This window comes from Amblyomma americanum, chromosome 9 (genome assembly GCF_052857255.1).
Source record: "Amblyomma americanum isolate KBUSLIRL-KWMA chromosome 9, ASM5285725v1, whole genome shotgun sequence".
Taxonomy (NCBI): Eukaryota; Metazoa; Arthropoda; class Arachnida; order Ixodida; family Ixodidae; genus Amblyomma; species Amblyomma americanum.
In genome coordinates this window covers 100,766,721-100,791,602 of record NC_135505.1, presented here as the reverse complement: position 1 = coordinate 100,791,602, position 24,882 = coordinate 100,766,721, and the positions used below count along the sequence as shown (strand labels likewise).

The window sequence follows — 24,882 nt, the reverse complement described above, 5'->3', positions numbered from 1 at the left end:
CAAAGTTTATCATTTTCCGTCCCAAAAATAAGCCTATAGACTACCCCATCGAACTCCACTTCAACAATACATTGATTGAATCCGTAAATTCTTGGGCGTATTCTTTCGTAGTGACCTAGGCTGGGGTGACCATGTAAATCACGTCCGTTTGCGTGTAGCTCGATCTATTGGTGTGATAAATCGCATCAGGTACTTGTTGCCCATACAGGCTAAAAAGCAGTTGTATTTTGCCCTCATCCATTCACAACTGGTGTATTGCAATTTAATTTGGGGCACTTGCAACAAAACTGACACAGCCAGATTATTATCATTACAAAAAAAAGCTCTGCGCGCATGTTCTCCTAATCCCTCCTCAGGTGACTGCTTATTACAGTCCTTCATGTTCTTCCATTCCCACTGTGCTATAAGCTTTCAGTTGCTGTTCATATTTATCATAAAATAAAGCAGGACATCACATCTTTCAGAAACAAGTACGTGAACAGAAACATACGCTATAGTCTGCGAGTCACTTCTTTTATTTCCAGTCGTGTCCGGACAAACTACGGCACCGAACACATTGATAACCAAATTTCTGCAGTTTGCAATGTGTATCCTTCCATAATTGACGAAGCTGTAACTTGTAAAACCACTTGTTATTTCAAAAAGAAAATGAAGATGCTTTTTATGCGTACGACTGACCCATCAAATACTTGTGCTATGTAGTGTTTACAGTGATAGCCTCACTCCTGTCATATTTTCTTTTGTGTTGCGAACTGTAGCGTTACTGGTCTTTTTCTTTTCTCTTTGTTATCCTATGTGCCTTCATTAACTTTCAACTACTGTGAAAATTGAACTAAAGAGCTTGTTGAGTTTTAATGAATGTAACCACCCTTCTGCCTTTGATGTGTGACCCGGGGTGAGGCCTCGTCAGGAAGAATGCCAGCAGCTTCTTCCTTTTATCTCATCTCGTGGGCATGTACTGTGCATACAAGTTCATGTCTGAATAAAATGATTGATTGATTGATAATTGCGAGTCATGGATAAAAAGAAAACGGCTAGGCTCAGACATCACTTTTTCTTATGGAGGTAGCCAGCTTGGTCATTCACACGTTGGCACAGTCTTGTTGCCGCAGTTCACACTTTTTGCACATTCACATTGAAATGGGAAAAGCTGCTGTTGATGCCCTCACTGGCGTGACACTGGCACTCAGCCTTGGAAAGGAGAACAACGTCGCCTTGTCAGACTCGAGGCTGGCATAATGAAGGCTGGCCGGTACGGAACCGATTGCTACGTCTTTATCACAGACCTTTCTTCGTAAGGCGCCATACAGAAGCAAGAAGCATAACTGAGCACGAGCAGCAAAGAATAAAGATGCAAGGCATATGGAGGAATGCACCATGTGCGACATAAAACAGTGGGGGCAATTTTTCTTTAATTTCCAAAGTTATCACTGATCTTTATTAGAATCAATCTAAGCAAGGGATTTCATCATTGCTGAAAGAATGACAGATTTAAAATTTCCTCCAAAGCAACCACTAACACTAATGCAAGTTGGTCAAATCATTTAGGGAAATCTGCCAAGCTGGAGTAGATTTGTAATGAGGGTGTAATTACTAAGAAGTGATTAGGATTAAGCCAATCGCAGCCTTACAGCTACAAATAAAAGCTATGCAGCTTCCATAGAAGCCTCTTGATTAAATAAAATTTGTTGACAGAGCGACCCCTCCAGTAAAACAGTGGTCCCGGGTTTGAATCCCGAACCATGACTAATTATTCTTTAACTACGAGGTTTTTGTGGAAGCTGCATAGCTTTCCTTTGTAGCTGTAATGCTCCACTTGGGTGGATGTCAAGGAGTAATTACTCCTTTATTACCATAAGTTGGTGTGCGACTGTTACAGCAATTTCATCAGATAGAAAAGCCTTGCTATGAAAAACACCACTGAGTGCGGAAGAGAGCAAAAGAAATTCCGTTGTCGATGCAAGGCACAATGATGTCTGTGCATGCTTGAAGTATAATAGTGAAAAAAAATGAACTGCAGCTTTGTGAAGAAGCAGGCTAACCAAAGAACTGCACTGCTTTTCAGTTTTAATGCACAGTATGTCAAGTGAATTGTACAAACAACCAGAATGTATTCAACATCTTGTAATGGCAAATGCAGTAAATGCTCATGTGCCCTAAGCAATTTCACACAATTAACCTAAATTGGAGCTTGACAATACACAAAATATTAAAATGATGTTTTTTGTCTCCAGTATGTAGATTACTTTCTATTTCAATAAGCACAGATCATTGCAGCTTATGTGAATAGATAGCCTTTTTAAATAACAATAAAACAAAGATAGCCTGCTCAAATTGAAATGTTCACAAGCATTTGATTTTCTGACAACCAAAAGAGATTGAAAATAGAATGGTGTGGACCTAATAGTCGACGCATATAATGCCATTATATCCAGCAGAGAAAGTGCTCTCAGAAATCGTGAGGCAGATGCTGGCGACCTTTTTTCATTAGTTTTCATTCCAAACAACACTGAGCTCTTGATGCCTGCAAACTAATACAAAACATATCATTCTGAAGCTGAACACCTATTTGTCCCCAGTCATTCCTGCCACTAACACTGCTTGAATAAACACAAAAATTTTCACAGCAGCAGATGTTCCTGTACTGTCAATTATAGGGGCAGTGATAGTAATGAGCGAATTTAAAATGAGCATCACTTAATATAGCCCACTCAGACCGCAAGATTAAAAAGAAGTGTTGTGCACACTTTGACTCCCCCAAATTTCTTCACTGAGCCAGGCTGACCACTGGCACGAGCCATAAACATTGGGTGTAAAGTTTTTCAAGGTCTCTCCTCAAAAAGTAGCCATGTCATCCCTGTATGCCATGATTTTATATACGCTCATGCAAGTTTACGAGCTTAGCAGGCTCGCAATCCTTGCTCAGGAGACTTAGCCCGACTTTCTGTGTATTCGCTAAAAGCACAACAAATGTTATCTGACAAGTCAGTCAAAATGAACACAAAAATAGAAATGTAGACAACACAGAGGTTAGCTACCAATGGCTTTCATAGGGCTTCCAGCTAAATCTCATTAGCTTGAACACAAAACAGGAGCTAGCAAAACATATTAATAAGGGGAATCATGGGCCACTGCTATTCTTTGTGCATTGCATCCTTGTGGTGTTTCAAAATATCCCTCCTAAAGAATGTCTTTGGCACAAGTCACATTGGAAGCGCTATTCACCCTTATGGGATCTCACATGCCTCACAAGGCTTGACCTATTTGGAAAGACCATGGGGCACAGATGGCACTGATATGGCTTTTCACTCGTATGGGTACGGATGTGTATCACTAAGTTACCCCTCTTTGAAAAGCTGCTACCACAATGCTCACATCGATAAGGACGTTCGCCAGTGTGAATGCGCAGGTGTGCTACCAGGATACCTTTTTGTGTAAAGGTGCTATCGCAGTGGTCACAATGATAAGGACGTTCACCAGTGTGAGTGCGCAGGTGTTCTGTCAGTGTTTTCTTGACTGCAAAGCTGCTACCACATTGGTCACAATGATAAGGACGTTCACCGGTGTGAGTGCGCCGATGTGCTACCAGGCTGTGCTTTCGTGTAAAGCTGCTATGACACTGGTCACAATGAAAAGGACTTTCACCGATATGCACTCTGAGATGCTTCACTAGATCGGAGTTCTGTTTGAATCCCCTGTTGCAGTGGCTGCATTCGTGCAGGTTCTTTCCTGCCGGTTTGCCCTGGTGGTTACTCATGCCAGGAGTAGATTCCATGCAATGGCTGAGATGGGAAGAATCTTGGCCTGGAGATGCACTGTGTCTGGTCTGCATGACCACAGAACCTGCATTTTAAAGGTAGCATACATTCAGTAAAATAAAACAGCCAACACTTCACAGTTCATTTGGAGCTAGAAATACGAGATGTCGAGGACGCACTCATCAAAAGCTGTGGGTGTTTACCAAATGTTTTATTCGATAGTTTAACCTTAAGGAGAATTCAGATAAGTTGCGAGACGTCCCTACATTGAATTCTGCACGCAGTTGAAGAGAAAATTCAGGCTGCTTTAAATATCATTGCCAAAATATAGGCCAGCCATTGTAATGCACGCAAAGTCACTGCCTTTCACCCTTGAAATTGCATTACTGGCAACATGACAGTGTCTTAAGCCCACCCAGGTGAGCTTGAAGAGCTAAGTTCTTTGTTTCTTGTAATGATACATAACCCATTATACATTAATTACCACCTGGTATTCTCTGACGACCACTAAACAATTTATAATGAAATTTCAGTTATTGGCTTAAATAGCTGTAAAAAGCACTCTGACGTCAAAGCATGGTTATATGTCACGTGAGGTATGAAAAAACTGCAATATAATCGCTGCTTCCATATTCGTTGCCATTCTGGCTCTTGAGGAAAGTTGGCGTCAGCCCTATGATTTAAAATGATGAAGCAGTGAATATATCGGCATTTTTCCATGCCTCCCATGACAGAAAACCACACTTTGACCATCACAGCCATCGTTCGGCTATTGAAACTTAAACATCACGACAGAAAAATATTGTTTATAGGGGTTTACAGTCCCAAAGTGACTCAGGCTATGAGACGCCGTAGTGAAGGTCTCCGGAAATTTCGACCACCTGGGGTTCTTTAACATGCACCGACATCACACAGTACATGGGCCTCTAGAATTTCGCCTCCATCGAAATTCGACCGCCGCGACCGGGACCGAACCCGCGTCTTTCGGGCCAGCAGCCGAGAGCCGTAACCACTTAGCTACCACGGCAGCCCCGACAGAAAAATATGATCATAAATGATTTAGTGGCCACAGGTGAATAACACATGGCGATTCATGCGTAGTAGTGCCTTCCACATCATTGTAGAGAAGAAAACATGCCATCAAAGTTAGGTGTCTATACTCCTTACAATCAGCTATGCTTAGCATATCGCAATTTTTTTCCCTTATTTGCTCCTCAGACAGTGTCTATGAGGAGGCCAAGGCTAAAATTCAGACGAGATCATGGCCCTTGTACAAGTCTTCGCTTCAGTGAACAGAATTCACAAGAGTGACAGCTCAATCAGTAGTTCACATATCACACAAAATACCTTCGAGAATAGAGAATGCAAATAATTACCGTCATTAACCATCGTTCAGTGAAATAATTATTCAGTATCCTTCACAGTGATCTTTGAATGTCAACCTTAAAAACTTAAGGAGAAAAACCACACAATTTTATCTGGCAAGTTCTTGCACATAAGGTACACTTGTGTGCAGTCCAATGAAAGCCTGAATGTGAGTCAGATTATACACACTAAGATACAAGTCTACACAGGCCACAGCTCATTTTGTGATGCATACATAGGACGGCAAATACAAAATACAATCTCTTACAATAGCTGTGTCAGGCTGTGCAAATTCAGTAGGGTGAGCTTATAAAAAAAAGTGAGTACAAAGCAAAGATTCCTGATTTCTAATTCTATGTGCACAGGAGAACTATAGTAATGCTCATAAAAACTAATGCTTGCCTAAATATTCAGGCATATTGGATTCAAGTCAACAGCCATTTTACTGACCTGTCTACTTGAACAATTACTGCCTTCATGAGGACAGTACAAGTGTGCCTTATCAGGCTATGAACTCATGAGTATCAGTAATGCAATTAATGACAAAACACACTGGCACAGTAAAATCAGGATGTGAAATCGATACATAATGGATTACAGATGTTCAGAACAGCAATCAGTATCTTGAGAAAACTAAAAGATTCTACACAGTATGCCTCATACAGCCAAGTATCGTCGGTTATTAAAACGCTGCAAAATAGCATGAAATATGTCGAGTGAGGATAAATGCACACAGCAACAAATACTGTTTTCACAGTGCAGAAATGCTATGTGCATGAGGAAAGGTCAGTCATTTGTGATCAACCACAAGCCATTTCAGTGTTCTCCTCAGCACTGCCAAAACAATTCTTTGAAACCAGTGACGAGTTACAAATAAAATAACACGTAGAATTCAGCACACAATACTGAAAGCACAGGTTTTGCATAGCTGCCGTCTTTACAAAGCCCCAGCCAGCAGACAAAGCAGGAGTGAAAAGTGGTGGAGTCACATAAAATGATGTAAGCAAGAATTGCAAAGATTCATGGCTGTACAGCACAATCATCAAGACAATAATTGATGTTATGTCAAACATAGATGCACCAAAAGGGTCATTATTTCAACACATGCAATTTTTACCTTTGATAATTCTGCTTTGAGTGAAAAAAACAAAAGGAAACACAACATGGCACAAACGTGGTATAAATGAAATAATCAAATTGCAGGCTTAAGAGAGCGACCATACATTCTTCATCATAACTGCATTTTGAACCTCCTGATATATGATGTGACACACGTTGTTTCACAATGGCGATCAAGTGATCTTGCTTTGAAACACCAAATGGGGTCTGATTCACCAAATTTAGCACCTAAAATAATGCCGCCATATTCTCTCATTTGTAACATTAATTCAACATAAAGATTTGGAACAAATGAGCTTCCTTTGCTAAATGGTGAGCTCCAGCTGCTTAGGTTTTTCTATTCTCCAATCACAAAGTCAACTGACAGTGACATGGAACGTCCTACTGACACCTGCACAAACTTTCTAGCAACAATGGGCAGCATTTCCCGAAAGTTATGACTGCCCTGAAACACACGCCAAATTGACCCATTCTCCTCTGGAATGCCCTCCCAAACCAATCAGATCACTCGCCTCCTGTTCCTCCTTATTCTCGTGGAGTGCTTGGCTTGCATCGATCACTGCAAGACCAGCTGGCCCTCATGCGCCAGGCCTACTCCCTTCTTGGCGCTTGATACTGAGTGACCAAATAATGTGATTCTAATACTAGTACTACTACTAAGTGCACATCAAAGGAGTGCACAGGTCGGAAGGTCTCCTTGACTGCTGTGCATGTCAGGTGTTCAGTATCTCCCACGACTGACGTGGGAACCTGACTGAGAGCTTAATGAAAACTGTTCAACCAATGTGCACCAATGGCTTCTATTCCACGACTCTCGAGCCAAAAATATAGAACATACCCCCCAGCCCCACAAACAGCTGAAGAGACCCCTGTGCAGCCATCTATTACTTCTGTTATTCCCTCTCATTTCCAAAACCCGTTGTCATTCCTGTGGAAACTATAATGCTTACGAAACAAGTTCAATAAAAAAGATTTCTGCTTTCAGTGTGATGCCCATTTCCTTGCAGGATTTAGATCCCTGTGATTCAGACAATTACACGAAAACCATTTTGATTTCACTCTGACCGTAGACACAATGCACTGAGATCACTGCACATGCAATCTTCAAGGCTATGAGCATGAAGCAATGGAGTCATGGAAAGCCCGCAGGTGCGGAATTGAAGGTTTCTTCCTCTGGAACCATGTATGCATTGGCTTTTCCATATTGGCCTGCAAAATATTGAAGAACAAATGAGAGTCACTACAAAAAGAAAAATTCCCACCAGCAGCGGTGCCAGTCTGCTTTCGTATAAATGACAATGCACAAAGCAGCAGTGAGAATTCACAAAAACCACATCTGACTGCACATTCTGTCATTTTATTACTTCTGCAAATACCAAATGTGAAAGGATCTCAACAAGAAAAAGAAGTGCACCTGGCATCGTGCAGTAAAATATGAGAACGAGCTTTGAAACTGATGTTTTCTATCATGCTAAAATGCAATGTCAACTGTGGTATTTTTAGCACAGCTGGTCAGGATAGTTCTCTTGGCACAGACAGATGGATTCTCATGCACCTGAATTCACACATGCAAATAAATGAAGGTAAGTTTCTGCACAAGTTCGCAGCACTCGGTTGCTTTCGAAGGTTCTTCCTCAGGCATACACTCTTTGTCTTTGTAACACTGGTTCCCATGCCTGCAAATTGAAACTAAGCACAATAGCCAAAGCAGGAGACTCCGAAGGAACAACATTGTTTATGTGCTGTGTGTATTGAGCACGTATATTGCTTAAAAGGCACCACATACTGTTTATGGCCTAATGAGTGAGCAATAACCGATACTACTACTGGGTATGTGAATTTACAGCCTTTCAACCGTAAGGCACCCAGAAAGTAAGGGCAGGAAGCAGCTTGAAAGGTTCATTCTTGGTAGATTCTATTCCCTGGCATACGTTGGCCAAGAAAGTCAAGTAGAGCAAAGACAGAAAAAGGAAAGAAAAAACCCAACTGCAACTAGCGGAAGTGCGTATGTGTTCTTTACATTTAACGACCATAATTGCCATCTCGGAGTTGATTTCAAGGGCAGATTAGTTAACTTCAAACCATGAGTAATGATGGTTATCTGTGGAGCAGCAGGGCTTATAAAGAGATATGCATTGGGTACAATGGAATGATTTTTTTTTACTGGAGGAGGGACAATTTATCTTAGTGTGAAAAGGATCGCAGGTGACAGGGAGGACTTCTATGCCTCAAAAACCTGTTAAAATGCCGCTACCAAGCTCTACAAACCTCCAGAGTGGACATAGAATTGCGTGGCACATAACATAGCATTGCCCTTTCGTGACTGTCATAGTAAAGCTGCCCGACTGTATTGAACACCGCAGCAAACTCACTCCACGATTAGCTATGTGATCAAGATGCTATGAAAATGCATTCATGCGAGAATAAATGAACGCAGTCTGTTTTGCCAGCACCCGAGAAGATCATTGGGCCGAAATTCTCCCAGGACACGTATCTGATTAAGTATGAGAACAATTTTCTGTTCTTAGCCTTGTATTTTTGCAACACCTGTGCATTGCAGGATCAGCAGATTATCTCGGCTGAAAAAAAGAACTCGCAATAAATGCAACCTAACACAGCCAAAAGTACAAGCAATGAACTGAGCTCAAATGCAACCAAAGACCGGAAACTCCGTAGTGGTCCGCAGCATTATATAGGCACTGCCAAATCTAGACCTCTCATTGTCACGAATTACCCAGAAGGGTTCTGCTGTGCCTAACTGAGCACAGAGTCCGAAATTCAGAGCATAACAACGCATAGTGAGAGGATATAAGCCTGAGGATATTATCTGCGCAGATTGGAAACAGTTGTCCATGCAGGTTTTTCCTCTATGATCTAGCAAACCGTCTCCGGCGAACCTCTTTGATTTGCCTGCAAGATAACACACGGAAAAGCAGAATGTGCACAAGAAAAAGTGTCAGTTACACAAACCAGGGTTTAAAAAGCAGCCACTTGTGCATGGTTAAGGCAGAGAATATTTAGTGTGATCAATAGGCACCATGGGCCCTTAATGTCTCAGCAGCAGCCATCAAAATCCAATACATTTAATCTTGCGATAAACCCACGTCAGCAGAAAGACTACTCCCATACATACGAGGCCCGTGCTGTGATGCATCTAGGAAACGGTGATGTGATTTTAGATGCAGACACCTGGCTAAGGTAAAACTCAGATCCACCACATCAAGGAAGTGCCACGACCCAGCAGAGTCAAACCTAAATTGCAAATCATACGGGTTGCAGCTGTTGTCTATTTTATCAGCACAACACGCACTATGCATTTCAAAGCAAAGCTATCCTTGTGGATGTCACCTCCGAGACAAATTTGGAAGGACAGTCGATAATATGCAGTCATAACACAATATGCAGCTCGTACCCCAGCGGCAAAGTGCCGTTGCCTGCACATGTTATGTACAAAAGCGCTCCCATAACTAAGCCTACAAGCTGAAAGAAAATTTTCATTGCATTCCTACTGAAAAAGAAACTGGAGGGAACACTTTAGCCCGACATTAAAGCTAGGAGGCAATAGGGTTACCGAGTCAATATGTGGAATTGGTCGTTCTCTACTTTACGTTAAGCACAGTAAGGCAAATGCAATTGAAATGCTCTACCAGTTCAATTTTCACTTTTCCGGTGTTCATTGGAGGCAGCTGTTCGGATAGCTATAAAAGGTTAATGCTCATATATGAGGAATTGCTCATTCTCAAGTTTATGTTCACAGATCCCTAGAAGTCCTCATACTACTGCTCGTGCAGTGGCAGAGCTGTTAAACGAGGCGCCACTGCCTTAATATGGCAGGTGCTACCATCAGCGCGACTTGTTTTGCTTGGGCCTCTTCCCATGCAACCTCTTGCGAACCTGTCACTGTCGGCAGGTTGTTAGGTGTATGTGCGTGCATGTATGTGCACACACACACAAACTAGGCAGGTTCCCCACAACCCAGTGGGCAGGTGGCACCAACCATTGAGCAGTCTGGCAAAAAGCAGGCTTCAGACAAGCATACAGATAACATGCAACAGCTAAATGCGGGGAATGCCTATTATAGGTGCTATCTTATAACAGACATCAGCATTGTTTAATATGGCAGGTAGCCCTGCATTATGAACTAGACCATTTAGTGCAATCAAAGGGTAGCACGCATTTTTCATTCCTGGCTCGTGGCCTTAGGACACGGAAAAAGAGGTTCTAGAGTTGTATGTCATGCGAGCATGCACAGGGGGACGACCTCCATACACAAAAAATGTTTAGTGCTATACAGTAACTAGTGGCTTTTTGTACCAGTTTTTGACGCAAGCTGCTAGCTACAGTAATCGGGATATGGCTCACCAGCTTCCACATGTCACCATAGTGCACCGTGAACTGTTTTCAGGCATGCCGATGCAGAATTCATAAAGAATTACACTTTCCAAGGCAACTCGAGAAAGAACTGTTTCTTTTGTTATGCAATTAAGGACACAGAAGATCATGTACATCTCAGAAGAACTGCAAACGGCGCAATCTCCACGAACCTGCCGTCTTTTGCTAAAGCACGTGACAAGAGAAATAAAGTGTGGAAAGCTCAGTGGAGATCGAGTCAGTGATATTGTCACGGCTGAAGACACACACACAATAAATTTAGATAGGTTAATGTCAGTCCCACCCTTCCAGCCTGTAAAGTGTTTACTTGGAACACAGATGCACATGTTGAAATAGCCGGCTTTAAAGATAATTCCGGCAAGTTTCACCTAAGGAAATTAGTCTCCCATTGCGGCTATACATTTTTCCAGCTTTAGAGGTTAACGCGTGAACAAGGCCGAATCTGTCCTGACCGGGCGGTGGGGAAACAGACGAACCACATTTTTGCTGGCACGCAATGCAATAGTGATATTCTCCAAGTCAATCACAATTCCCCATTCTCTGTGGACACATGAATTTCTTCCTCCGGAGCGTTGCCTTCTTCGCACAGACTAATAACACACAAAAAGGAATACGTAAAGCACCACACAGTGCAACTGGAACAACCGGTGATGCAAGGATTTTGTGCTAATGTAGATGAAGCTTGTGTCATCATACAGTTTACCAGCATGGTTAGCATGGGCATGTTTAAATAAACATAAACACTTTGAAGACCTCATGGAAAACCTAGATTAACTATATCTTGTCAAGCAGAAAGTTTTATCTGTGCATAAGGTATTGTTGATTGGAAACTGTGAGCTTCAAAGAATAACATTGCAAAACATTGGGAGGACTGCACAATGAGCAAAAAATATAAAAATGGGGTCATACTTTTTTAATTTAACGAGAAGGTTATGATAGTTTGTTAGTGACGTACGCAAGGGGTTGTCTATGTAAAAGAGCGGCTGCTGGGAGAACAAAAAATTAAAAAATTTTCTACAAAGCAACAAGCAAAACTGCAGTACGGCCAAATGATTGATGGGAATCCCGAAATGTGGAGTACATTGTAATAAGGAAGTAATCAGTCATTGGCATCGACACCAGCGCAGCCTTATGGCTACAGAGGAATGCTGTACAGCTCCTACAGATGCTTCGTAGTTAAGCTTCGTTTAAGGTGGTTTAACGTCCCAAAGTGATTCAGGCTATGAGGGATGCCGTAGTGAAAGGCTTCAGAAATTTCGATCACCTGGGGTTCTTTAACGTGGACTGACAAAGCACAGAACATGGGCCTATAGAATTTCACTTGCATCAAAACTCGATCGACGCAGCAGGGGATCGAACCAACGTCTTTCAGTTCAGCAGCCGAGCACCGTAACCACAAAGCCACCGCGGTGCCCACTCGTAGTTAAGGAAAAATTTGTTGGTCGAGCAACTGCTCTGGAGAAGTGGCGGTCCCAGGTTCGAACCCTGGCCCAGGGCGAATTTTTCTTTAAGAGCAAGGTTTCTGCGGAGGCTGTATAAATTTCCTTCGCAGCTGAAGGCTCCGCTTGGGTAGATGCCAAGGAGTAACTGCCCCTTTATTACTACAAGATGGCGTGCCACTATAAACCAATGCCATCAGACAGAACAGCCTTGTTGCGAGGAACAGCACCGAGTGCTGACGAGAGCAATAGAAATTTTGTCCTAGATACAAGGCACAATGATGTCTGTGTCTTTTAGACGTATAATAGTAAAAAAAAAAGAACATCACCTTTTTGAAGAAGCAGGCTAACCGAAGAACTGAACTTTTTTGAATTGTAACTGACAATATGCCAAGTAAGGAAGTTTTACAAACAGCCAGAACACATTCAAAATTTTGTAATGGCAAACATAGTAAATGCTCATGTGCACTAGGCAATTTCACACAACTGACCTAGATTAGAATCTTTACAATACACTACAAGATTACAATATTTTTCACCTGCAGTATGTAGAGTATCTCATTTTTCAGTAGCCATAGACCATGGCAGCTTATTATCATGAACACCTTGCATGAATAGATTAGCCTTTTTCAAGGGGCACCAACACATCAAATATAGCTGAATCAAAGTGAAATGATCTTAAACAGCTGATATTCTGGCAACCAAACAGATTTAAAATGGAGTGGACCTAATATTCCACAAGCATTATGTAATCTATATCCAGCAGACACAATGCTCTGACAAAGATGCAGATGTTGATTTTTTTTAGTTTTTGTTCCAGACAACACAAAACTCTTTAAACCTGGCAACTAAAACAAGACGTATCAATTTTATGCTGAACACCTACATGTCCCCACATGTTGCTGCTACTAACACTGCTTGAGTAAACACAGATTTTCACAGACTTTCCTGTGTGCCAGCTATAGGGGCAGTGATATTAATGAGCAAATTTAAAATAAACTTGCACACAAAACTGCAGCCAGCTAAACATATTGATGAAAAACATCATGGACCACTGCTATTCTTTGTGCATTGCATCCTTGTGGTGTTTCAAATTTTCCCTCCTACAGTATGTCTTTCGGCTCAAGTCACATTGGAAGGGCTTTTCACTCATGGAATTTAGATGCCTCAAGGCCTGAACTATCTGGAAAGGAAATGGGGCACAGATGGCACTGAAACGGCTTTGCACCCATGTGGGTACGGATGTGCAACACCAGGCTGTTTTTCAGTGGAAAGCTGCTACCACAATGGTTGCAATGATAAAGACGTTCACCAGTGTGAGTGCACAGATGTGCTACCAGGTTGCCTTTTTGTATAAAGCTGCTACAACACTAGTCACAATGAAAAGAACTTTCACCGGTATGCACTCTGAGATGCTTCACTAGATCGGCCATCTGTTTAAATCCCCTGTTGCAGTGGGTGCATTCGTGCAGGTTCTTTCCTGCCGGTTTGCCCTGGTGGTTACCCATGCCAGGAGGAGCAGATTCCATGCAATGGCTGAGATGGGAAGAATCTTGGCCAGGAGATGCACTGTGTCTGGTCTGCATGACCACAGAACCTGCATTTTAAAGGTAGAATACTTTCAGTAAAATAAAACAACCAACACTCCACAGTTCACTTGGAGCTACGGCAAGATGAATGTGGAGGACACACTCATCAAAAGCTGTGGATGTTTACCAAAAGTTTTAATCAGTAGATAAGCCTCAAGGAGAATTCAGATCAGTAGCAAGACGTCTCTACAGTGAATTCTGCATGCAGTTGAAGATAAAATTTAGGCTGCTATAAATATCATCATTGCCAACAACATAGGTCAGCCATTGTAATGCACGCAAAGTCACTGCCTTTCACCCTTGCAATTGCATTACTGGCGTCATGTTACTGTCTCAAGTCCATCCAAGTGAGCTTATTAACTAAACGAGTGGCAGTCAACTATATTTAGCATGTTTTTTTTTGCTTTATTTTCTCAGAGAAAACTAGGTTTAGCATGCTTTTTGCTTTATTTTCTCAGAGGGCATAAGAGGAGAAAAACGCTAAAAGTCTGACGAGGCCTTGACGCCTATGCAAGTTATCGCATCAATGAAGAGAACTCATATGGGTGGCAGTTCGATCAGTAGTTCACATATGACACAAAATAATTTAAAGGCAACTATCACAGTCATTCACCACGATTCATTGAACTGCATCTTCTGTGCCCTTCACACTATTTATTGAAAAACAACCTTCAGGAAAGCAGGAATGGAGAAAAACTGCAGATTCTAGCCGGCTGAGTTCTGCCCAGGAAGTTCGCCATGTTTGCAGTCCCTGGAGCTCAAGCATGCACATGAAAGCCAGATCATATCCACTGAGACAAGTCTACACAAGCCACCGCTCATTTCATGTTACGTGCATGAAACGGTGGGTATACAATACAATCTCATCTAACAGCTGTGGCAGGCCATGTCAATTCAGGAAAAGATTAAAGAAAGTGAATTCCAAATCAAACATTCCAGACTTCTTGTTCTACTTGCAGAGAACTACACTTACGCTCACAAAAACTGACGATTGGCTACAAATTAAGACATTAGATTCAAGTCAATGGCCACTTTACTGACCTGTTCACAAGCACAATTACTGGCATCATGGGTAAGACAGCACAAGTCTACCTGTGCAGGCTCATCAACTCATGAGAGTAAGTTATGCATAAAGACACAACACATTCCTACAGCGCTCCTTTTCTTTACTGAACTTATACTATTTGCACTGTACATGGAAAAAACTTTCAGACAATTGCTACTGGTAGAAAAGCACTGATTACAGCTGCCCAGGAATGTTGCCAATTTTCCTTAACATGATGTTTCCCCTGCAGTGTCTCCAAAAGTGACATTAACCAAGTAAGAAGCACCACATCTGACAATCCACACTACTGTGTCTCAAGTGCAGTTATAGCATACTATATTTACTCACGTAAGACCTCCGCCCATAATTCTGGAATGAGAAATTGGGGAAATGAAAAGAAGAAACTGTCATGACCAAGTTTCTCAATGTGCTACTTGATGGTAATCAGTAAATCAGTGCGCTGCCTAGAGGGGCTTGACAGGCTTTTTCAAAACCACGGACGGCACAGAGAAGGTCAATGCCAGGCAACATACTGATGAGGGGAGCTCATCGGACAGCAACGAGAGTGGAAGTTGATGATGACAATGAATTCTAAACGTGCAAGGGCAGCTTTAGCCAAAGAGCACCATGGCATGAGGCACTTTTGTCTATATAAGGTGGGGTGAAAGACCCATTTCCAAGCATTGCATCCAGTATAAGCCAGGGGAAAAGCGCCTGTGCAGTATGAAACGCTGTTAAAGGGAACATGCGGTCGCGTGAAGTTGACTTCCCGCAAGGCGCTACTGCGGAAACCCGGAAAGAATGTCAAGCTGAATATGGTCCGGAGTTTTTTTCGGCATTCTGTCCCCGTGCATGGATCTCATTTTTCACACCCATAACGCATCATTACTTCTTTTCGCTGCTGAATTGGCTTTTTCCATTCTGTGGTCGCGTTTCGTGCCAAATAAGCAACATTTTCTCCGGGCTAGATAATCCACGTGAGTGACTTGGTTCCCATGCCACTCAACACGTACAGTACATGTACATACAACAAACTCCACACCATTATCAGCTCTTCATTCTTTCCGGCTTTCTGCAGCACCGCCTAGTGGAAAGTCAACTTCATGCGAACGCCTGTTCCCTTTAACAGTGTACCATACTGTACATTATCACTGGTGGGTGCTCAGTGGCACTTGGATTTGAACCCGCACACCCTGCAGAGGATCCAGAAGCTCATATGACAAGGCCTCGACTGCAGAGAGAGTGAATGTGGCAAATATAGTGAATAAAACTGCAATTTGTCACCTCCTAGCTGCTGCATTATTCTCAGTAGAATCGCAGCAGCAACACATTGCTTTTACAGGCTTTTTACAATTCATGAAGACTTCACTTGTGTCAGAGCCCCAGTCGGGCAAAACTAAAAAAGAACACTGCAGGCAAGTGAGTCTTGCAAAACTGGAGCTGCCTTGTGCAACAGTGTGTAACATCAATAAAGTAAAGAGTTACACAGAAACAGTTGCCAAGCAATTCTTTACAAACAGCTTTTGCATAGTAAGTAAAAAATTCCAACAAGAAGTTGATTGAATGTCCATCCCAATGGGCAATAAAACAGCCTTAGACGCCCTGCAGACATTTAGGACGTCCAAAGGATGTCCATGGGACAGCCAGCAGAGTTTCAATGCCCAGTGGGATACCACCTCCATGAACTGAAATTCGTACATAATGAAATACAGAGGCGCAGAAGAGCATTCACTATCGCGAGAAACCAAAAAACTGTCACAGTGCATTCCATACAGATAAATATTGCCGCCTATTAAAAACGGCTCAAAACAAAATGCAAGGTGTCAGAGTGTGGACTGAATGCAAAAAGGAATGAATACTGTTCTGACACAGTCAGTAATGCTATGCGCCTCAAGAAAGAAGGTCAGTCGTTTATGAGCAACCAAGAGCAATAACAGAGTACTCTTTAGCAATGGAAAGAGAATTCCCAGGCCAGTGAACAGCAGCAAATAGCATATCATGTAGAATTCACCACACAATACCTAGAGCACAAAATTGGCAGAGCTACTCTCTTCACAAAGCCCCAACCAGCAGATAAAGCAAGAGTGCAAAGTGATGGAGTCACACTGAATAACGTAGGCAACAATTTGGCCATTCAAGGCTGTACAGCTCAAGAATCAAGATAAAAAGTGATGCACCAAACACTGATGGACCAAAAATGCCATTTTTTCAGCGCATTCAAATTTCACCCTTGATATTTGATCTTCCAATGAAAAACAGAAAATAATATAGTATAACTGAAAGAATCAATCTGTATACTACTGAGGCACAAGTGTGATCTCCAGATGCCTATTTTTTATCTATTCTACAAGTAACAAAGTCAATTGACAATCGACTCTGACACCAGCACAGACTTTCTTCCAACAGTATGCAACATCTTTTGACTGTTATAACTGCCCTGAAACACATCCCAATTTCACCCATTGCCACCTGTAGTGCCCCATGGCTAGAGGCCCATGTACTGTGTGATGTCAGTGCACGTTAAAGAACCCCAGGTGGTTGAAATTTCCGCAGCCCTTCACTACGGCGTCCCCTCATAACCTGAGTTGCTTTGGGACGTTAAAACCTGTAAATCCCAACCAAACCATTAAACCTCTTCCCCTCCCCTCTCGACCTTTTCTTCATGGAGTGCCTGATATGCCTTGGATAGCTGGAAGACCACCTGACCTTTGTGCCCCAGGCCGACTCCGTTCCTGGCACTTGATTTTTAGTGATGAAATAATGCGTTTCTAATACTACTACTACTAAGTGCACATCACAAGAATACACAGGTCGGAAGCTCTGCTTGACGGCTGTGCATGTCAGGTGTTCTGTATGTACCACAACTGAAATGGGAACCTGCCTGAGAACTCAATGAAAACTGCTCTCCCAAAGTACAACTATGATTTCTGCTCCAAGACTCTTGAGCCAAAAAGAAAAAAACAACTTCGTGCCCCCTTATCATCAGCAACCCCTGAAACCACAACTATGCAGTGATCCATTATTCCCTCTTTTCCAAAACCTGTTGTCATTCCTGTGGACTTATATTGTTTACGAAACAAGTAAATTAAAAAAATTTTCTGCTTTGAGGACAGTGCCCATTTTCCTTTAAATTTAGATCAAGCAACTACATAAAACCATTTCGATCCCACTTTGTACGTAGACACAATGCACTGGGATCACTGCACATGCAATTTTCTAGGTTGTGAGCATGAAGCAATAGAGCCAGGTGTGGTATTCAAGGTTTTTTCCTGTGGAAGCTTGTATGCATTGTCTTTTCAATAATGGCCTGCAAAACAACGAAGAAAAAAAGTCACTACAAAAAAAAATTTCACGAGCAGCAGTGCCCGAGTGATTTTGTATAAACAATTCACAAAGCATAAGTGAGAATTCCCAAAAACCACATCTGACAGCACACTCTGTTATTTTATTAGTACTTCTGCAGGGACAAATTATGAGAATGAGCTTTTGAAACTGACGTTCTCTAACAACTAAAATGCAATGTCAATTGTGATACTTTTAGCCACAGCTGTCTTCAATAGTTCTCCTGAAAGAGCCAGATGGATTCTTATGCACCTAACTTTGCACAGGCAAATAAACGAAGGTAAGCTCCTGCATAATTTTGGAGCAGTAAGTTGCTTTCCGAGCAGTAAGCGGAGCAGAACTACACGATCACTGAACAAGAGTGTCTTGCAGTTGTCTGGGCCGTTCAGAAATTGCGCCCCTATTTGTACGGTCGCCAGTTCACCATTGTAACTGACCATCATGGGTTGTGCTGGTTGTCGTCACAGAAGAACTTGTCTGGGCGCCTCGGCCGCTGGATTCTCCGCCTCCAGGAGTATGATTTCACAGTCACCTACAAATCGGGAAAAAAACACAAAGACGCCGATGCGCTCTCTCGTTGCCCCTCGCCTCCGCAGAACCTCTGTGCTCTCCTCCTGTTGCTTCATAGCTCCCAACTACTAATTCCATCGCTACCTACGCCTCGACGGCCGCAGCCATTGATCTGGTGCCTGCTCCCGCTCTCGGCGATCTCGCTTCAGCACAGCGGGCCGACCGTTACTGCCGGACTCTCATAGAACGCCTGAGTGGTGCTATGCGGCCTCCAAATGCCCGCCTCCGACGCCAACTCAACTGTTTCAAGCTGGTTGACGGCGCCCTTCTTTGGCACAATCATAGCCCCCTGGGTCACGCCTGGGTGCCTGCCATTCCCCATTCTCTTCACCGTGAGGTTTTGCAGGCGCTTCATGATACCCCGTGGCCGGCCACTTAGGATTCCAGAAAACATATGACCGTATAAAGCGCCGTTTCTTTTGGCCTGGTCTCTCCACCTCTGTCGCCAAATATATTGCATCTTGCATCCCTTGCCAACGCCGCAAACGCTCCACGTCTCCTCCTGCTGGCCTTCTACAACCTCTTCCCTCTCCTTTCTCACCCTTCGAAGTCGTTGGTATCGACCTGTACGGTCCCTTGCCACTAACCTCATCGGGCAACCGATGGATCGTCACAGCCGTCGACCACTTAACACAGTACGCTGAAACAGCCCCCGTTCCGTCTGGCTCTGCCTCCGAAATCGCCCATTTCTTCCTCAACGCCATTCTTCTGTGCCATGAAGACCTATGTGTCCTTATCAGTGACTGCGGCAAGTCATTCCTCTCCAGCATCCTTGACGAAGTTCTTCATGCTTCCCGGACCACCCATAAAACAACTTCAGCCTATCACCCCCAGACCAATGGGCTCACCGAACGGTTTCACCGCACCCTGTCAGATATGCTGTTTATGTACATTCACCCCGCCCACACCAACTGGGACGCCATGCTCCCCTTTGTAACCTTTGCCTACAATACTGCCGTGCAACGAACAACCACTTTTCCCCCGTTTTTTCTTGTGTTCGGTCGCCCCCCTACCTTCACTCTCGAAGAATCTTTCTTATCTGCCCCCACAACCTCTTCCGTTCTTTCCTATGACGAATTTACTTCCCGTCTTGCCTACTGTCGCACCATTGCTCGCCTGAACACTGACGCCTGCCAAGCCTCCTGGAAAACAACCTATGACTTCAAACACCGTGGAGTGCGTTTCTTCCCTGGTGATGAAGTGTTGCTGTGGACTCCTGTGCGTACCCCCGGATTGTGCGAAAAATTTCTCAGCCGCTTTATTGGTCCGTACACTGTACTCGAACAAACGTCCCCCATGAACTATCGCGTTGCTCCTGTCCATCCTGCCCATGACCGGCGTTGTAGCGGTGAAGAGATTGTTCATGTGTCGCGCTTAAAGCCCTTCACCTGTCGCCCTACTTCCCTCTAACGTGTGCCCGGGATGGTCGCTTTCGCCCATAACGGGGAGAAAGTGTGAGCACAGTGCGTGACCCTCGTCTTCATCTGTGAATATTCATCATCATCTCGCATCTTCGTCTTTTGAGGAGTGGCCGCCATATTTGCCAGCGGGCATAAAGAGCTCGCTTGGTCCAGTCTCACAGTATACTTTGTTCTCATAATACTGGTCCTCATACCTGCAAATTGAAACAGATCGTCGCAGCATGAGCAGATTCCTCCACACAACAGCATTGTATATTTGCTTTGTGCACTAAGCACGTATAATGGAGCAGGCACTTGAGTGTCTGAAAGGCACCTCTTAATGTTTATAGCTTAAAGGGGTTGGGACATCAAATATTGAGGCTATAGTAAGCTTTTATAGCCTTCCTCTGTATATAAGGTCACCTATAGCAAAGTGTTGGATGCAACAAGCGCATAAAATATATTTTAATTGAGCTCCAAAGAGTCCCTAAGCGCTTTTTCTCTCGATGGATGCCCATCGCTAGTGCTATAGGTGGTGACATAGAGCCCTGGGAACGATATCAGTAAATAGCCGTGACATCACAACATAGTAACGTGACGTATTATGAACGGCGACGCGCGACATCGGCGAGGCGCTGCTTCGGTGACTGAGCGGTCGGTGTGCTGATCAGCATATATGTCGTTGCTGACACACCAGCCAGTACCTTATATCGGCGGCCAAGCGGACCCTTCACGTCGATGAGACGATGACTCTCTTGTTTGCACCTTTTCCATAATATGAATGAGCGAAACGAGCAACTACATTTGATACGTTCACACTTCGGCTCGGCTGCAGAACGAATAGGCCTGGCGAGTCCGCCGGGTTCATATGTGCGATGTCGGCGATTGTGGAGAGCAAGTTCACAAGTTTCAGCGGATACATATGATCACCGAGCGTGGTTTTGACAACAGTGACCTTAAATCGAGGATTGGTTATATCTTAGGACGCAAATATATCAAACGGGAAGTGCCGCTGCTAGGCGGTGTAGCGCAGTCTGTCGGTCAATGCTGCAGGTGCCCACCGTGGCAGCTACGTCATCGTCACTTGAAGGCAACAAATTAAGCCATTTTGTTTATCTCAAATGAGTGCCGAACATAGCTCCAGATAAACCAATTTAAATTCAAGTACTGGACATCGGAAAAAGCAATAACGCAACTTCAGCGAGTCGGAAACGCCGGTGCTACACGTTGTGCATAACCTGGCTATGATCGAAGCATTCCCCAGGCTGGCGCATCACATTCTTCGGCGATTCTAGCAAAGTTATCGCACTGCGCAAACAAGTAAACCCGCAGCCGGCGCAAAAGAGATGAGCTTGCTTAACCTAAGTGAAACGCAGCTTGCAATTCCTGCCGAAATAACGCACAATTGCTGCCTGTACACAGATGCAGATATCTAAACAAAAGTAGCGCAGAGATGCAGTCGTCGTTATGGGTGCATTCCTGGAGGAGTTACGTACCCGTGTGGTAACTGCTGAATCCTGTACAATTGTCTGGAAGCATTCATTTAGCCAATACATGGACTGTCTGCTAAACAAGCAGCAGATACATTGATCAGCAGCCACGGGACCCAGAGCAGTCTCGCAGCGCAGCTGCGCAGGCGGTGCGAAGTGAAGCCAGAGACGGGTATATTGGTCGGTAGGAAAACTGAGGCATCGTATCGCTGTAATGTGACCAGGGTCAGCTATGGGCCACTGACACAGATGTCCGCCGAGCATCGGCATCGGCATGGCAAAGCGAAATAGAACGCTGAAACCGCATTGGCATATGTGCTATGGCAACTGAGATCGGCTGAAGTGAGCCGCTTGGTTTCAGGACTTCATTCCTCGCTCACTTGGTTTTTCTTAACATATCGTAGATTCGCAGTCCCGAACAAGTTTGTCGGCTTATGATTTCGAAAGGCGCTGCTATGCACAGCATGCGTACGAGAGCAGACGACACAGCAATACGTGCGTCACAATTTTTGGGGCCAATGTGACCAGGGTTGCTGCTTTTCCCTGATCGTGATGTCGCAGCACACCCCGGTGCTCAGAAACCGAAACCGAATCGCTCAGTATAAATAATGCAATAAAAAATTATTTACAGTGCATATATGAATCGGGCAGTGTGTGTCATGCGTCCTGGGGCAATACGACACGTTTGAAACAACACGCCAAATAAAAATTTGGTGTCTCCCCCCTTTAATGCGTATGCATTACCAGATGCTACAACAGAGTATGTGAATTTACAGCCTCTCAACAGTAAGACACCTAGAAAGTAAAGGCTGGAAGCAGTTTGAAAAGGTCCAATGTTGGGAGCTTGTACTTTGTGGCCGACACTGATCTGCAAAGTCAAGTAGAGGAAAGACAGAAAAAGTAAGGAAAAAACCCAACTACCGCAAGCGGAAGTGCATAAGTGTTCTGTAGATTAAACAAACATTAATTGGCACCCCAGTGTTGATTTCAAGAGGCACTTAGTAAACTTCAACAGCCATGGGTAATAGTGGCTATTCCACTCCTTCATTGGGTATGTGATTAGGATCCCAAGAAAATGTATATACGTGAGAATAAAGAGCAGTCTGTTTTGGCAGCACCCGAGAAAATCATTGGGCTGCGATTCTCCCAGGAAACGCAACTGATTGGGTATTCAGCGGAATATGGGAACAATTTCCTTTTCTCAGCCCTATATGTTTGAGACCCCTATATATTGTGGCACAGCGGATGATCTTTGCTGCAAAAAAGAACTGTCAATCCATGCAGCTCAACAAAGCCAAAAACGAAATCAATGAACAGGACTGTAATGGCACAAAAAGTCGTAAACGTGGCAACAAAACAGTCTGCAGCCCATATACAGGTGTTGCCAAATAAAGATCCCTTGAGTTCTTATCACAAATTACCCAGGAGGGTTGTGATGTTCCCGATTTAGGATGCGGTCATAAGAAATTAAGAGCACGAGATACAAAGTTCAAAAGGATATGAGCACGAGGATATTGCCGCAAATATTAGCAGTGTTTGTTCATTCTTCAAATCTGCCGCCAAACAACTTTATTGCTTTGTTTGCGACGCAAGGCGCGACTAGATTTATCTCGATTGATCGCAGCCAGACAGAGCCGATTCTACGTTCCGGAATGTTCTAGTAACTTTGCACGCATTATCTTGAAAGTTCGCTATCAGCTTTAAATTGAGCATGGCTGACAGCGGCGGGCATCCTATTCGACGACCGCCGAGCACACTTGTCGCTTCGCTGCTGCCGAGTGATTCAGTCCATTTTGGGTGCAAGTCAGCCCAATAAACAGTTTTCTTTTAGAAGACCTTTTGTCCTATTTCGCCGCGCCTACCCCGAGATGACCGAGGAAAAGGAAGTTCAGTTTTTAATGCGCGGCGTAAAAGAACAACTCTTTGGCAGCCTCGTCCGCCAGCCGCCAAAAACAGTCGTGGAATCCACGCAAGGGACCTGCACGATTGAGAAGACACTCGACGTCCGAGCTCAGCAGTACAATCGCCCTTCCTCTGCCTGTGCAATCCATTCGGAAACGACGGCCACCGCCAGCGACAGCTTGCGGGAAGTTATCCGCGAAATCGTCCGAGAGGGGCTACGCCGATTACTGCCATCCTCCCCACAGATACAAGCGGCGACTCTGATGGATGTGGTACGGGAAGAAGTGCAACAGGCACTTGGTACCCCGACGGCCACAGAACCCCAGGCTATGACCTACACCGCTGCTGTAAGGACTTCTTAGCCCCAACGACAACCCCTGCATCTTGTCCGACATGAACAACTTGTTCCCGAATGCCACCTCCCTGCCCCCGCCCGCCAAGCCTACGATCGACGCTCAAGCCCCACGAAATGTGACGCCTGGAGCACTTCCGACAACCGGCAGCAAACAGCAACCTCTGGAGGTGAGGTTGCTCACGTGCGAAGCGCCGAAGATCCTCCACCGACCACGCCCCATGAAGACTCACCCGCGACCCCGCTTGAAGAACCGACACTCGCTGCACCGACGCCACACAAAATGACAACCCCGACCACGACGCAAACTGCCTTCAAAATGACGCCGCCACCCAGAAAAGCTTTGACCACACGGCCCACCCGCGACTCTCATGCACGACGAAGCCGTGACCCGACGCCGAGAGCGACATGCAATGAAAGAGCCAGGACCTCCGACTTAGAAGTGACTATCGACGGCCGGAAAGTTACCGCTCTAGCCGACACAGTAGCCGATTACTCGGTGATGAATGGAACATTCGCTGCGTATCCGAGAAAAGTCACAACGGCTTGGGACGGCCCGCACATTCGCACCGCAGGGGGCCACCTCATTACGCCATCAGGACGATGCACAGCGCGAGTGACCGTCAAAGGACATACCCATCTTGCGACCTTTGTTGTGCTACCGCAATGCTCCCGCGAAGTGATTTTGGGTATGAATTTCCTTAATGAGGATCAGGCGATTATCGACCTGCGATCCAAGGTGATCACGCTTTCGACATACGAAGCCACTGCTTCGATGAACACTCGGGAAAATCACGTTGCCCTAAGTGTCCTGGAGGAAGAAGTGAGCGTCCCACCCCGTTCAAGCGTTATCGTGACCGTAGGCGCAACGAAAGCCATTCACGGACCATTATAACGGACCAACACGTCCGACCTCTCCGTCAAAGCCCGTACCGTGTGTCACCGCGAGAACGACAAGCCATCCGGGACCAAGTCGAAGAAATGCTTCACGACGACGTCATCCAGCCTTCAAACAGCACGTGGGCGGCACCGGTTGTTCAAGTGAGAAAGACAGCGCACTTCGATTCTGCGTTGATTAGCGCCGCTTGAACAACATAATAAAGAAGTGCGTCTACCCCT

At 44.4% G+C, this 24,882-nt stretch overlaps 1 long non-coding RNA gene across 4 annotated transcripts in view; it reads right to left on the bottom strand.

The window, feature by feature from the left end:
* Positions 1-426: 426 nt before the first annotated feature.
* The window catches only part of LOC144103875 (uncharacterized), a 42,775-nt gene continuing 18,319 nt past the window's right edge, over positions 427-24,882 (bottom strand). Inside the window, exons 2-4 of one of the 4 annotated variants that reach the window (XR_013308349.1) lie at positions 18,487-18,581; positions 13,470-13,670; positions 3,705-7,451 (exon numbers count right to left, since the gene is read on the bottom strand). This is a non-coding gene — a long non-coding RNA (uncharacterized LOC144103875). Of the gene's footprint in view, positions 7,452-13,469; positions 13,671-18,486; positions 18,582-24,882 lie in introns of all 4 variants that reach the window. The other 3 variants (XR_013308348.1, XR_013308347.1, XR_013308350.1) reach the window with 3 other exon arrangements.